Source organism: Rousettus aegyptiacus, unplaced genomic scaffold, assembly GCF_014176215.1.
Source record: "Rousettus aegyptiacus isolate mRouAeg1 unplaced genomic scaffold, mRouAeg1.p scaffold_m13_p_11, whole genome shotgun sequence".
NCBI lineage: Eukaryota > Metazoa > Chordata > Mammalia > Chiroptera > Pteropodidae > Rousettus > Rousettus aegyptiacus.
The window spans coordinates 75027019-75041778 of NW_023416286.1; the positions used below are offsets into that span (position 1 = coordinate 75027019).

The window sequence follows — 14760 nt, forward strand, 5'->3', positions numbered from 1 at the left end:
AGTTTCCATTTTCTAATGCAAATATAAAACACTTTAAATTGCGCATTTAGTGAAACTTTAATATATGATAGGAAACTACAAAAAAGAAAATTGATTAGAAAAAATAAATGGCTTTTTTAAATCAAGAGATTAAAATATCTTCCTGTCAATTTGTGTTGGATAGATTAGATTGTGAGGTAAAAATATTAATTTTCACTACAGCTTTTTTACGAGGCTTATTATCCAAATAAAGTCAGAAGATCAGTAAAAGTTAACAATTTGAGACTATCCAGCAAAATTAGAAATTATTCAAGAAAACAAACAAAACTGTTATTGATTTGAAAGCACGTAATCTCTTTACATACTAAACTCAACCTTGTAATTTAAAATGTATTTAGAGCTTTGACTTTTTACGCTTACATTTTTACCCAAGTTTCCAGGTTGACAGCTATATCCTTAAAAGATCAAGGTTATACTAGTGTTTGCAAAGGGATTGCATGGTATATTATTAGTCATGAAAATTAGTAATAGGTTGGTCATGAGCCCAAAAACATCAGGCAGAATGTATCGGACGTTGTCAAAGGGGTTCGCACACCAGTACCTCTGGGCTTGAGCCAGGGCACCAGTGGTGGCGTTTGAAGAAGGATCAGTAACAGTAGCCTAGGTACTGTATTAAAAATGTAGAGCGTTGCAATTATCAGTGTATTCTTTTTGCATATCTCACAGTGTTTCTTCATATAGTAATGATTGTACTGTCTCATTTTTCAGATGAGAAAAATAAGACTCGGGAAAGTTAAGTGTCTTAGCCGGCATCATAAAACTAATAAGGAGGGATAGTAATGGTTCCCAATTAGATGTAATTTTCCACTCCATGTTAAAAGTGCTCTTTCCTGCATTTTGTCTTGAAGGGAAAAGAAATACGATTTATATTTTAAAGAAATAATTGTTCTAGTAATAACTAGAATCTAAATGATACATGGAGGAAGAAGGAAGGGCCATGCCTTTGAACTGAACAATGTAATTGAGAAGAGTAGGTGGAGGAGTTTGATATAAAGGTAAAAGAGCCAAATGGAGCTGTCCTAGTGGTATTGGATCTAGAACCGGAACTGATCATAGAGAGGACTGGAAATACAGAAAGGGAATCATTGGCATAAAAGAAGTTATCAAGGCGTATTTATATTTTTGAAGTATTGATATATGATAAGATACACTTATTTTAAGAGTACAGTTCAAAGAGTTTAGTACTTGTGTATCTCATGTAACTGCTATCCAAATCAAGATACAGCACATTTCCATCACCCAGAAAGTTGCCTCGTGTTCCCCAGCCTGCCCCCCCCCACCCCCAGTAAATTCATTGCCTTCTCGCAACCCACAACTAACCACTTTCTGGTGTCTCCTGCCAGGGGTTAGTTCTGGTCTTTCATTTATAGAATCATATGCTATGTATTCTTTTGTTTCAGTCTTCTTTCTCTTTACATGATAGATTTGAGATTCTCTGCATGTTACTGCATTGCTAAGTAACCCTGCACTTTGTGGACATAACATAATTTATCCATTCACCTCTTGATGAACATTTGGGCTCTTTCTTGTTTGGGGCTATTATAATAAGACTGTATGATTATGATGTGCAACTCTTCCATGGACATGTTTTCATTGGTCTCGGGTATATACCTAGGAGAGAGGAATTGCTGGGTCAAAGATAAATGGATGCCTATCTTTATAGGAAACTACCAAACAGCTTTCAAAGTAGTCGTCCCCTTTTTCAGTCCCACCAGCAGTGTACAGGAGTAGCAGTCGCTGTGTCTCCAACTACTTTTGGTATCCATCGTCTTTGCCCTTTTTTTAAAGCGTTCTGATGATTGTTTAATCTTTAAAATTGGATTTATTCAGTTCTTGACAGTGAAGAACATGATGCCAAGGACCCAGTTTTGGAGAAAGACATGCGGTAAGGAGGCAGATGAAGAAAGAACAGTTCATCAGCGGGACAGAGTGGCTAAGAGCCATCAAGAAAATAGGGAGGCGTGATTTTCAACCAGGTTCTGTCCCTCTGAGATTCCAGGAGAGTGAAAAACGAGAAGTCTATTTAATTTGGCAAAAAATGAACTGTAGACAATACAGATTTAGTTGAGTTGTAAAAATGATGTATAAGCCTGGATGCAGCAGGTTAAAAGGAAGGAATCGTGAGTGCTGAAGGAGTAGGAACCTACAATTTTGCAGAGGCAAATAAAATTTCTAGATGGAATGTGGTTGGGAGAAAGCTGAGAAAAATAAGATGACAACAGAGTAGGATAGGTCATTTGTATGGACTAGAGATCTATCTACCCATAGTGAAAAGAATATTTGAGATAGTTATTCAAATAATTGTGTTTAAAAAACACTTTAATTACATCTTTGTGTGTATTTGTGTCTATACATAGACACACAAAGTGAGCTTGTTTATTTGATAATTACCTGGACAAATCAATGTAGGTAGCACTTATAAACTTGTATTCAAAATATACTTATTAAAGGCCCAGTATACACCAGAGACATTTTTATCTTTTCCTCTCCATTTTCATTCTAGGTACATGTTTGTCTTCTTAGCTGCATCAACTTCGAAATTCTCCTTCCTTCCTTTGATCTCTTAACTGTAAACTTTAAACCTGGTATCTAGGTTTGGTCTTGATTCATTCCACTGAAAAAATAAAGGGCTTCTCTTCTAGTAGCAGCTCATTTATTTTCTAGTTCTGTGATGTTTTATAACTTTCTAACCTTCCCATCTCTTATCAATTAGAGATACTAGAGTCCCTCAAGTACTTCTCAAATTTCTATGCTTGTAAGGTGCCTCAAAACTAGAGTTACTTCTTTGTATTGCATAGAACTAAGGTCATAAAATCAAAGTTGCCAATACACTTTACAGATTCATCCAGATCCTGCTACCAGATCACTTTGAGTGACTGCATTGTTCTACATAATAACATGAAAAACATCAGAAGAGAATTACTTTATTCTTATCCCTAATTCATTCAGCGCTTATTCAATGTTTGCCATATGTCAGACAACATGCTGTGCTTTGAGAAAGAGACAAGTAGAGAATATCATCTTTAACATGCCAAGAATGATTTCATTTTCTGTCCACTATGATATCTAGGATATTTGTATTCAAAAAAAGACTTCTAGTGAATTAAGTTTTCCATCGCAGTAATTTGTGTTATCACACACATTTATTGAGCATTGAATATATGCCAAGAAGTCACAATTCATTGTGGTAGGTCTCCATGGGTCAGACAGAACCATCTTTATCCCAGGGAAAAAAAGATTCAAGATTGTCTTAAATGTCTTTTTACTTTGAGGATTGAAGAGGGGAACATCAATACTTTTTTTTTTTTTTTTTTTTTTTTTTATTAAATATGATGCTTGTAAAACCCAGATGTTGTTGATTTGGAAACCAGTTATAAAGAAATAGAGCAGAGCAGTAATAACCTGGCTCTGGCTGGAAGACTGAGAATACAAAGGTATATATTGTGCGGGGCAGGGGACAGATAAATTAGATAAATTATCTATTAGATTAGATAATAAATCAGATTACATAAATGTACCTAATAAATTTCTTTCAATCTAATGGCTTCTTAATTTTGTGAGCTAGTTACAAAAAAGGTAAACCGTGCACAGGACATGTTAATCTAAAGGTTCCTTCATGACCCTTACACTCCACTAATAACATCCTTTAAGAAGAATATCGAGAAATGAAGAAGGTAGGCAAGTCAGAATGGTACACTAACGGCTTAGAAGAGGTAAAAGTTTTGAAGTTACTTTATCAGGAGCAAAAGGAGAACTTAAGGATATTTCAAAGTTATATTTATATAAATTGAACCTTACCAGACAATAAGAAAGGTTTGACTATTTCCACTGGGATAAATATAGAGAAAGAGGACTCCACATGAAAACGTTGTATATTTTCTTTACTAAAGAAAAGGTACATGTAACTTTGTACTTGGAATTTTTTTAAAGACTATTCCAATGTATGACCAAGAATCACATTTTTAAAGGTGACTCGAGAAGCAGGATCCACTCCCTCACTACCAGGCAGTGGATCTAGAACATGTTGCCTAAACTCGGTGAACATTTATTTTTTCCAAGCCCAAAAGAAGAGGTTAGGACTAAATTATCTCTCAGATTCTATTTAGGTCTATTATGTGCAAAGCTAGTGACTTATTAACATAGTTGGAAGGCCTGAGCTCTCCTCAGTAAATATAACTTCTGGTAACCATCCAGTATCTTTTGCCATTTAATCATGTGATGCCAAGTTTGCGTTTCTACTCCATTACGATGCACAATAACTATGTTTAGAATGATAGCTTCACCTTGAGTAGAGGAAGGTATGTATATTGTGGTTTAGCACAGTTTGATCCACATATATATATTTGTTCTTTATTAATTACTTCAATTTAAGTAATCAAGTGTTTGAAATTTAGAGTTTTAGGAATAAAACTTAAATAAGATTTAATTTAATGATAACAGATAACTTATAAGAGATAAAGTAAAAAGTGTCAAGAACTTTACATGTGAAAAATATTAATTTTGAGGCACTGGTTGTTAAGGAAAGGAGTCCTAATCCAGGATATTTATTCTTGTCAAGGCCCCAAGCTTATTAACTATTATTGTGGGCTAACAAAAAGAATTTGCCAACCGTAAACTCTGAGAATAAGAAGATACCACTGGTGTCAGAAAAGTTGCTTTTAATGATGCTTTTCAAGATGATACCTATATAATCCTAGATTTTAAATGTTTACTGTTCATTTTAATGAATTTTAATTATTTTTAAAATTGTAGTTATAACACAGTTACATTAAGTGAGTTGCCTACTGACATTTTTACAAATTTGGAGCCTATAAATATGTTAATCTGTACTACCAGATTATTTTATTTGGGGGCAGATTATAAAACAGATTTCCTACCATCTCTCTTCATATGTTTAAAATTCCCATGAATGTAATTCTTGAGGTGGTGAATGCAAGAACTTGGCAAAAGTGCCTGTAATGCAGTAAGACCTCAGTGAATGTTAGTTGCTGCTGCTTCCTGTGATCGTTTTTTATTAAATATAAAAGTTGTCACTTTGCACTAGTTCTTTCAAATTCATATCTACAGATGTCCACTTGCATAAAATTGCACAGCTGAGTACATTGCTAAAGCACACATGTGCCAGACTCAATTAAACATCAGGCCCAGTCAGGCACATGTGTTCAGCATGTGCCCTCACTGTGGTTTAGCTATCGCTTGTTTAATGACGAGTGAACGTTTAGCGTGTGTGGCCAAGGTAATGTATTAGGAACCATTTTTATTTCTCATTTTCTAAATTTAATAATAAAATAAATGACATCCACTTTCATTAGAAATTTTTATTAATTAACTTTAAAAATTTTTATATTACTCTTTTTCAGGCTTCTGGGACATTGTTTTATTATTAATGTTTGACACATTACGTATGTAGATCCTAAGTGTACAGCAGAATACATTCACGATCGTGATATAGAATATTTTGAATACCTCAAATGATTCTATGTTCTCTTCCATGCAGTAATAATCTAAATTATTATTTGTCCACCCAGAGATAATCCAAATTATTCTAATGGAAGAGGATTCTGAGATTACAAAATGGCCTGTTGAACACTCTGACCATCTATAACTATGAATTTCAGCAGATGCAAATTCTTTTATACTCTCTAATGGAAAAAAATTGCAAGCTAATTTGGATGCTGCCATTGATATTACAAAAACTCAGATTTTAGTATTTATCAAAATTCATTATTTTTATATTCACTTTATAATAATTATTAAAGACTTTCCTAAAATAAACTGTGTATAACTAAATATTGCCTTTATCTCTTTATACTTTGGGATTCTGTGTACACTTTCTTTGTAAACAGGCTTCTGGAGTTAGGAGTTTTTACTTAAGTAATGGGTACACATTGGTGTGTTAGGACACACTAGTTATATTGAAATAGGTTGAGAGGAAAGAGTGGAGTTGCAGCTAACTGGCTGGAAATGTCATTTAACCTGCCATTCATCCTATAGCTATAGTGAGTGACCTTTAAGATTTAGGTTTATTTATGCCTGTTTGCCTCTGTCTATATTTCTGTACATGAACACGAGAATTACATGTCTATAAACAGGGAGAAAAGCAATTAAAACAGCTGATTTAGATCAGACCCTTACCATGCGTAGTGCATTCTACCAACCAAGATCACAAATTGTGGGGGGAAATTTTTGAGACTATTCCAGCATGATGCCGGTGAACTAGATTCCTGTTTTGATGATTGTGTTGTCTGCTCCACAAGGATCATAATTCCAGAGCAGTAGCCAGGTCATTTGATCTGACAACAGGCTTGAATATCTTAATCATTACCATTTCCATTTCAAGAGAAATTTTTTAAAAATTTATATAAATGTATCTACTGTTATGTAATTGAAAATTTAACAACCAAGCAAGTAAATCAACTTACAGAAAAAAATAATGCAAGAACAGTTAGATAAAGCTAGGGAACCATTAACAAATATGCAGAGCACAAGGTTCTGCATAGTAAATAGAAGCCCGGTGCTCGTGTCATACGTATGTACCTAAAGGTTACTTCCGAAAGGCTTTACTCTAGGGGAAAAGCTACGAAATACTGCCCTAAAGAAGACAATGATTGCTTTGAACCTGACAGCTTATTCGGAATGACAGTTAATGTGACAGAGGAAAAAAATGTCAGCTCAATGAGGAAGTATGAAAAATTGCATTAACATTATGCTTCAGTACCACTTATTTGTATAAAAATACTTTACTTCGACTGCATCATTAGATAATAGTGTAATAAATTGTAACTTTCACTACATGTGAGCAGACACATGAACATACACCTGCATTACATTAAATCTAATAAAATTTCTACTGATTATCATATTTTGTTTGTGCCCATTTAATCTTCAGATAACTTTAAAGAAGCAAAGTAAATTGGACTGTTTTAGAGCTCTTGAGAAGAATGAAAATGATCTTTTAAAATTTATTTCTCATGATTTTGAAATGCAGAACACATGTTGTAAGGGGCCATTCCTCCTTTTCATCAAAAATTTCAAGATCACAATAGAAAATTTTTCTGTCCACATGATGAGTTATTTTTATTTCCCGGAAGGATAGAAAGGACTTTCATGGAAGAGAGAATATGAGTTAATGGAGGGCCAGGGACTGCGTGTTCTCGCCCTGAATTTTCATTCCACCTTTGTGCCCTTCCTGCTCTGTTTGCAAGTCGCCCAGCCTGAGTACCCACACCTGCAAAATGGAGGTGAAGATTCCGTCTCCTTCCTCGCCTATTAAGACCAGGAGGAGGGATTAGCTGCAGAGTGCTCTTTCTTTGTGAAGTTGGTCCTAAACATGCTGTGGCATTCCATAAAAATTCTCTAAGGGTGCTTCCTATGCAGTACTTGACCCCCACAACCATGACCAACACTATGTGCACTAGAGAGAATGCAATATACAGTCATTTGTATCTCTGTTACTTGATTTTGAATAACCACCACCCTAGAAAGTATTGGCTGTTGCAGCAAAATATTGTCAGGAGAGGTCACTTCACAAAATACTTGACAAAATAATTGAAAGGATTAACTTCCACTCTAATCACAAAATGGTGCTGTTAAAAAAATAATAATAATAAAGTTAAAACAAATAAATTGGCCAGAACAGACTTAAGTGGGTTTTGACTTATATTTTAAAGCCTTAAATTAAAATAAGAATAGTGAGTTTTACTATTTGGTCTAGTCTTTTAATGAAAAGAACTATATATAATATTATATATAATATAGAAAAGATAGAACAATTAATTAAAAGATAAGGATTACCTATAAAAATCAGAAACAAAGACACTTAAAACCTATTTGTGTAAGCAACTGTGGATTGCTTTTTTAGTTGATGAAATGAAATTTGAAAGCTGTTATGTAAACAGTGAGTTGGAAGGAGGGAAAGAAAATGACGTGTGCTAAGCTGAACAGTGATTATGTGATAGACTCGCCATAGCTCTTATTTCTTTTTATCTGAGTAAGTATGTAAGGTAGTATTAATGTTCCTACTTCAGGATGGGAGTTCTTAGTCTCTGGCCAGAATCTGACTCTATAACCCTGGGCAAGTAATGTAGTGTGACCCTCAGTCAATTTGAGGGTGACGTAGGCATGGACCAGGTAATCTCCAGAATGCTTTCTGGCTCTAAATTCTGTCAGGGTAGTAGAAAAAGAAATATGGTGCTCATTTCTTTCTGACTAGGTCTGCGGCGACACCCAGCAAGTCTCCAAACCCTCTGGGGTGTTCATTTACAGAATGCAAATAGAATAATGCCTCTGTTCCTGCTGTAGGACTTTTGTAAGGACGGGATGAGATAAGGTGCGAAGGTGTTCTGTGCACCCTAAGCACTTCCCGGTTGCAGAGTATCACGTGATCCACCAGTCGTGGCCTCACTTAAAGACCAGTGATTGAAAATATTTTAGAAAAACAAAGGTGAGCAAACCATCCCTTTATAGAATGCCATTGATACAACTTTTGTCCATGATGAAGAGCTTTAATGATCTTAACTCACCATAATAATTTGAAAGTCATTCTCACTAGTTTAGAGTTTTATTAATGACTCAAACTGTTACAGTTCAAAAATGGAGTCTTGATATCTTTTAGAAATAGCAATAAACTATTTTGAAATGTGTGACAGAGTGTGACATTTTCTTTAGAAGGAACACAGAGGTTTGCTGAGATTATAGGTAAAGTTACTACTGTCGAGGCATGAAAACTAGTCAGTTTTCACTGGACTATGACATATATATATATATATATATATATATATATATATATAGTTATTAGCAGAATGTGCAGGAGCATGTTTCACACTTTATAAGAAAAATTAATTGCAGAGAATTTCCATTTGTCTAGCTGGTTACTTAATTTGAAATTTAATATGTAAAGTTGAAATGTTCTGAAACAAAAATCAAAAAGATATATAAAAGCAATTTCATGGAACATAATCTTTTTAAACAGAACTAGAAATCTGGCATGTAGATGAAGAGAACATGATGTGTGTTTGATATGAGAGCACAAAGTGATTTTCACATGCTCAGGGCAGACCCATCCTTCATAGAATTGCTCTTAGCAGTCACTGGGAACCACTCTGAGGTCAGATGTTGACCACACACTGCAGAGGTTAAGCTGTGAAGGAAGCAATAGAAATATTGTTCTTTCTCTCTTTATTTAATAGAAAGTTTATTCTGCAATTTTTCTGGGTGTGGTAAAAAAGTTAATAAACAGAAGTGATTTCAATCAGGTATTTCTTGTCAAAAATAAAAATGTTAATGTCATTTTAAAAAATGCTGTTGGGTTCCAAGTAAATTGAAAGTGTATGGTGAGCCTATCAGTTGAAGGTGGCCTGGAATTAGCATGTATATGCATATGGAAATTTAACATGATAGTATTAAGGATATGTCTGTGCTAGACCTATGCTTGGTTTATAAAACAAAGCATATTAAATGAAGATGTTAAGTTTCTTAAAAGGTAATAGAAAGATCAGAATGGCATAATTTCAATTGAATATTGTGCAAATACATTTCCCAGTCGCATACTTGTAGGTGCATTCACGGTCAAGGTACAAAAGTAGGATATATACAGACCCTCATGAGACTACACTGGCATTCCACAGTAATTCACATAAACCAAATAGAAATGTCCTATTTTTGAAGCTCTTGAACTCTTATGTTGGTCATGCAGTTACCTAAAAAAGCCATAATTTAATCCGTCCATGATTGGCTTCTCACAGTGCGAATGATTCAAACAGGGCAGTAGGCGTGTGCTTAGCATAATGATACATATGTGAGCGGAAGGGAATTTTAAAGTCCCAGCTCTTCAGCATTGCTTAGCATACAGAATACAATAAATCAGTTCAACTGACTGACCTGTTGTGCCCTGCCCAGATTGATGATGCTTTTGCAGGCATAGCCACAATCGGCAAATTAAGAGCCCTTGACAGTATAGCCCTTTTACTATAAACTTTCTTGACTCCCATGCTAGCCACTCATCTGATATTAACACCAAATTTGTGAATGTAATGTATAAACCCAAAACCAAAAAGAAACTAAAGTGTCCTTACAATCACTGGGTCATACTTCCTAATCGGCAGAGAATTTGTGTAGTTGATTTAACATTTAATTTCCACAATACTGGTTACTCTAGGATTCTTTTTTTTTTTCTGGGATTTTTATAGAATGTAGTCTGCTACAGCTGTAATGATTTGAGTTAGTCTTGCTTTTCATCAGGATATTGTTAATCTGGTTACTTTTTATTGAAAAATTAAGTTTTACATTTCTTCATGAACATCCCTAGTTATGTACAAATTGGGAGCTGCCTGTTTTATGACATTCTATGAGCATTTAGCCTATACCCAGTAGTCAGAGACATAGAATCCTCTTACTAGCTATTACCTTTGCTAAGGAGGAAAATGAGATGTGCGGTATCCCTAAACAGACATCTCCACTGCAACATGGGGACTCTGGTGGGCAAGGATAAGATCATTATGATAGCTAAGACTTCTCTAGACCTTGCTGTGTTCCAGGTATTGTTCGGAATGAAAAGATGGATGTAAGTACCTGCCGTAGAGATGGGAAAGCTGAAACCTAAAGATTGAATATTGTACCCATAGATCACACAGCCAGTAAGTAGTAGTAGAGCTGGGAGTGGTTAAACCCAGGTAGCCTGGTCCAGAGTCTGTCCTCTAAAACAGTCACTGTATAACCTTTCCATGACATTTCTGTGATGTTTGAACTCTCTCATCTGGAAAGTTGAGGTGGGCATAGCATTGCATTTGTACATCACCAGTGCCTAGCACTAGGCCTGGCAACAAGCTAAGACATTGTTTAAGTTCATTAATTATTATTTTTGAATGCTGAATTGTAATTGTATCACTTGTACAACTACTGAATCTTAATGCTTTTTTTCCCTCAAATCTATATGACAGCAATTGCAAGAATAAAAACACAAATGATTCTATTTTTATCATTTTTTAAAATCGTGGCATTTCTTTACTATTTGGCAATATGCAGTTTTTAGGCCTATATTTTGTGTGTTGTTGCTTAATACATGTGGATTTTTTTATTCTTTTTTTTCCCCTTTGTCGATTCTTCTTATTTCTGCAGATATGTCTGGGACTCTATGAAGAGTCTTTCTCTTTTTTTTCAAAACAAAAATAATGTTAAATACTAAGGATGCATTTGTGGGCAATTTCCAGACCAAGCCTATTTTGCATAACATCTGTATTTAATCAGGGACTACAAATTTAAGCAAACTGCTCTAATCATGTTTTGTAAATTTAGTTGGTCTTGATTATTTCAAATAGCGTATCAAGATTGGTAGATTTTAGTATAGGTTAATTCTATTTTATGGCCAGTCATCCCTCCACATTTTCTAATAATGATAACTGAGGGAAAATAGTCCCAACAAAAATTTCACAGAATTTTTTGAAGATAGTTCAATTTACAAACTTCAAAAATCATAATCTTGCTTGTTGACAATGGTGTTATGTGCATTATTCTTATGTTTGGCCAGAGCACATGGGGAATATGAGTATTATGAAAGCCCAGTATGAAATTATTTGAATAATACGTTGTGTGGTTTTTCCAAGCAACAACCAATTCTCCAGTCCTCTGACATCAGCGGGTGGCCAGTAATTAAAGTTCAATTCTGACACGACCCAGTTAGCACAGAACCCACAAGTCAAGGTTCCAATTATAGGACCACCCCACTTTAGATGTTAGCCACATATGAGGTCCCCAGACTACCCACAATTCTTCTTAGTAACTACAAATATGAGGTTCCCATGACCTGCTCTCAAGTTCAGTAATTCTGTAGAATGACTCACAGTACTTAGGACAGTGCTTTACTTATGAAAAACGGTTTATTATAAAGGATGCAACAACTCAGAAACAGCCAAAAGGAAGAGATGCACAGGGCAAAGTATGGGGGGCAAGGGGTGCAGAGCGTCCATGCCCTCTCCAGGCATGCCACCCTCCCAGCATGTCAGTGTGTTCTCCAACTCAGTAGCTCTCCGAATCCCACCATGAGGGGATGTCTGTGAAGTTTCATAGCACGGGCATGCTTGGTGAAATCAGTGGCCATTGGTGACTAAACTCAATCTCCAGCCCTTCCCCCCAGAATGGGGGTCAGACTGAAAGTTCAAACCGTCTGGTCCTGTGCTGCTGCTTTCCAGTAACCAGCCCTGAAGCTAAAGCTATTTAGGGGCCCTTACCAATGGGTCACCTCAATAGCATAAACTCTGATGTAGTCAGAAGGGGTTTGATAAGAATAACAAAAGACACTGCTATCACTTAGGAAATTCCAAGAGTTTTAGGAGCTCTGTGCCAGGAACCTGGGGCAAAAACCAAATATGTATTTTTTGTTATAGCATGTATGTGCAGACTGATATACTTATTATATTTGCATATACAAATTAGATCATCATTTAAAGATCTCAGACCATGTTGAGACTACTTATACACATAATTCTTATTTGCAAGGAACATCCTTTGGTAAACAAATAAATTTTTCTATGTATTCGATCATTCTAGCTAATCTCTAACATTTTTAAAAAATAGATTTCTTCGTTCATAAAATAAACAGAGTGGGACTTTTTTAAGAGTGGCATGGACATTTGTCAAAACTTGGGCTTCACTTCTGGTGGGTGACCTTGGGCCTCTCTGAACTTACTCATCTTATTTACAAAGTAGGAATGGTGATGCGTACCTCACAGGCCATAGCACAGTGCAGAGCTCACAGTGAGCTTCAAAGTTAGGAAAGGGTCCGTGCGTGTGTAGGGGCTGAGTGTCGGAACATCCTGCTCCTTGGGGATGTTACCCTTTTTCCTTCTCAAGTATGTTAGGCTCTTCTCTTCAGTTACATTCGGTCTAACATAGAGAATTGGAGCTTCCATTTTCTTGGGAAAACCAGGAAAACCAAATGACTTTTGTCTGGAATTCTGGGTATTTGTCTTTCATCATGGAAAAGCTCCTCAGACGTGTGGTTTTCCAACATTCTTTTATCGCCACTTTGAAGCATGAGCACTCTACAGCCTTTTGCAGTTTTACCAAAAGCCTTTTCTTATGGTCACTAACTGACCCATGTTACGGTTCTTTCTCACTGTCTTTCCTTTTAGGAAATTTGGCAAGGTAACTGGGTTTACTTCTGATATCTTTTTACCGCTAGTTTTCTTCCTTTCTTACTGACTCATCCTTGTACTTTATCCTAGATTCTTCCTTTTCCTCTTGCCCCCAGCTGTAAGGTCTGTCGGCCCAGCACAGGTCCTCTGCCTTTGCAGTTTTGTCTTTAGACATCTCGCCCACTTTTTCAGCTGCAGCTCTCCCCACTGTGTTTATGAAAATCAGGTCCATTCTTGTAAGTCTGCCCTCCATCCTGAATTGCAGTCATTCATTTCCAGCTGCCTAAAATTAAAACCATGTTTCCCACCATTTCTCTAGTCTCTCAAGATTTTCGTATTCCCTTTACTTTCCTCTAGTCAGGGTCAGCAGGCTTTGCCAGTTTTTCTCGTTAGCTCCTATGTTCTTTTCTCCCTTCCCTTCGGATCTCTTTGGTTTTAGAGTTTGCCCCTTTATATCTGAACTAGTGCAGTATCATCAGGTTTATCTTTTCCAGTCCTTCTGCGCACCACTTGCAGATGAATTCTTATGCGATAATGTTACTCCTCTGAAGTGAAATCTTCCAGCCACTTTGCACTTCCAGAAGAGAAAAATCCCCAGACATGCATTGTCTGTCGTCACAGACATGCCACCTTCATGGCTACACCGCTTTCGTCAGCTCCTTCCAGCTCAGAAAGCCACATGCCCTCCTCATCTTTCCCACATCTTCCTCTTTGCTCGTTTCCCCCTCACTTGCACACCTGGCTGCTTCTCCATGCCTGTGCAGGAGCTGTATCCTGTGAGACCCAGCCCAACTCTCATACCGTTAGTCGGAAGTGAGTTTTGTCTCCTTTGACCTCTTGGAGTATTCAATAGCACGTCTGTTCCCGCCGGGACGGTGTGAAATCTGGAGTCTCCCCAGCGGCATGGGGGAGGGACGGTTGTGTGGTATGTCGTCCCTTGGTTCTTCCCTGCCAATGCAGCAGAGAATCACAGGTCGGCAAGACTGAGAAAAAGTAAGATTTATTGAATGTACGTTCAGAAGGAGACTGGCCACGCTAAAGAAGGCTGCAGCCCTGTGATATTTGAGAGGTAAAGACTAAGAGTACACCCCAAAGGGAGGGGTGGGTCTTCAGCAAGGAAAGCTGTAACACAGACATGGGAAGATCTGTTTATATTTGGGCCATGATGGCAGGTCCTGGATGATCCATATGTGAAGTTACCTGGACTGGTAGTTGGCTGTTATATGACAGTTTGCCTGCTGTGCATGTGCTTACCCAGAATTCAGTCTGTTCTAATTAGATTCATCATGAACTTCCAGGCATAGTCATGATATTACAGTGATGATGGTATAATGAGTCCGAGGTGGTGAGCAGGTTAGGGTGATGCTTTCTCTACATGCATTTGTGGCTCACTTAGCCAACAGCTTTTATGGCCTTTGTGCTCTAGGATTTGGGGTAATTTATAACCCTAAAAGGAAGGTGTTTTGGGGAGGTACCTAAGGAAGGTCTACAGGAGAAGTTTCTATGGTTACAGAGCTGAGCTTTGGTTCCTGTCGCTCATGCCTGACTAACTACCAAACATTTCCATTTTTTCATTACTACTTACTGTCCT

The 14760-nt window shown here is 36.7% G+C and overlaps 1 protein-coding gene across 6 annotated transcripts in view; it reads left to right on the forward strand.

Moving 5' to 3' along the window:
* KLF12 (Kruppel like factor 12) overlaps window positions 1–14760 on the forward strand; it is a 380697-nt gene that overhangs the window by 286056 nt on the left and 79881 nt on the right. The window lies entirely within an intron of this gene.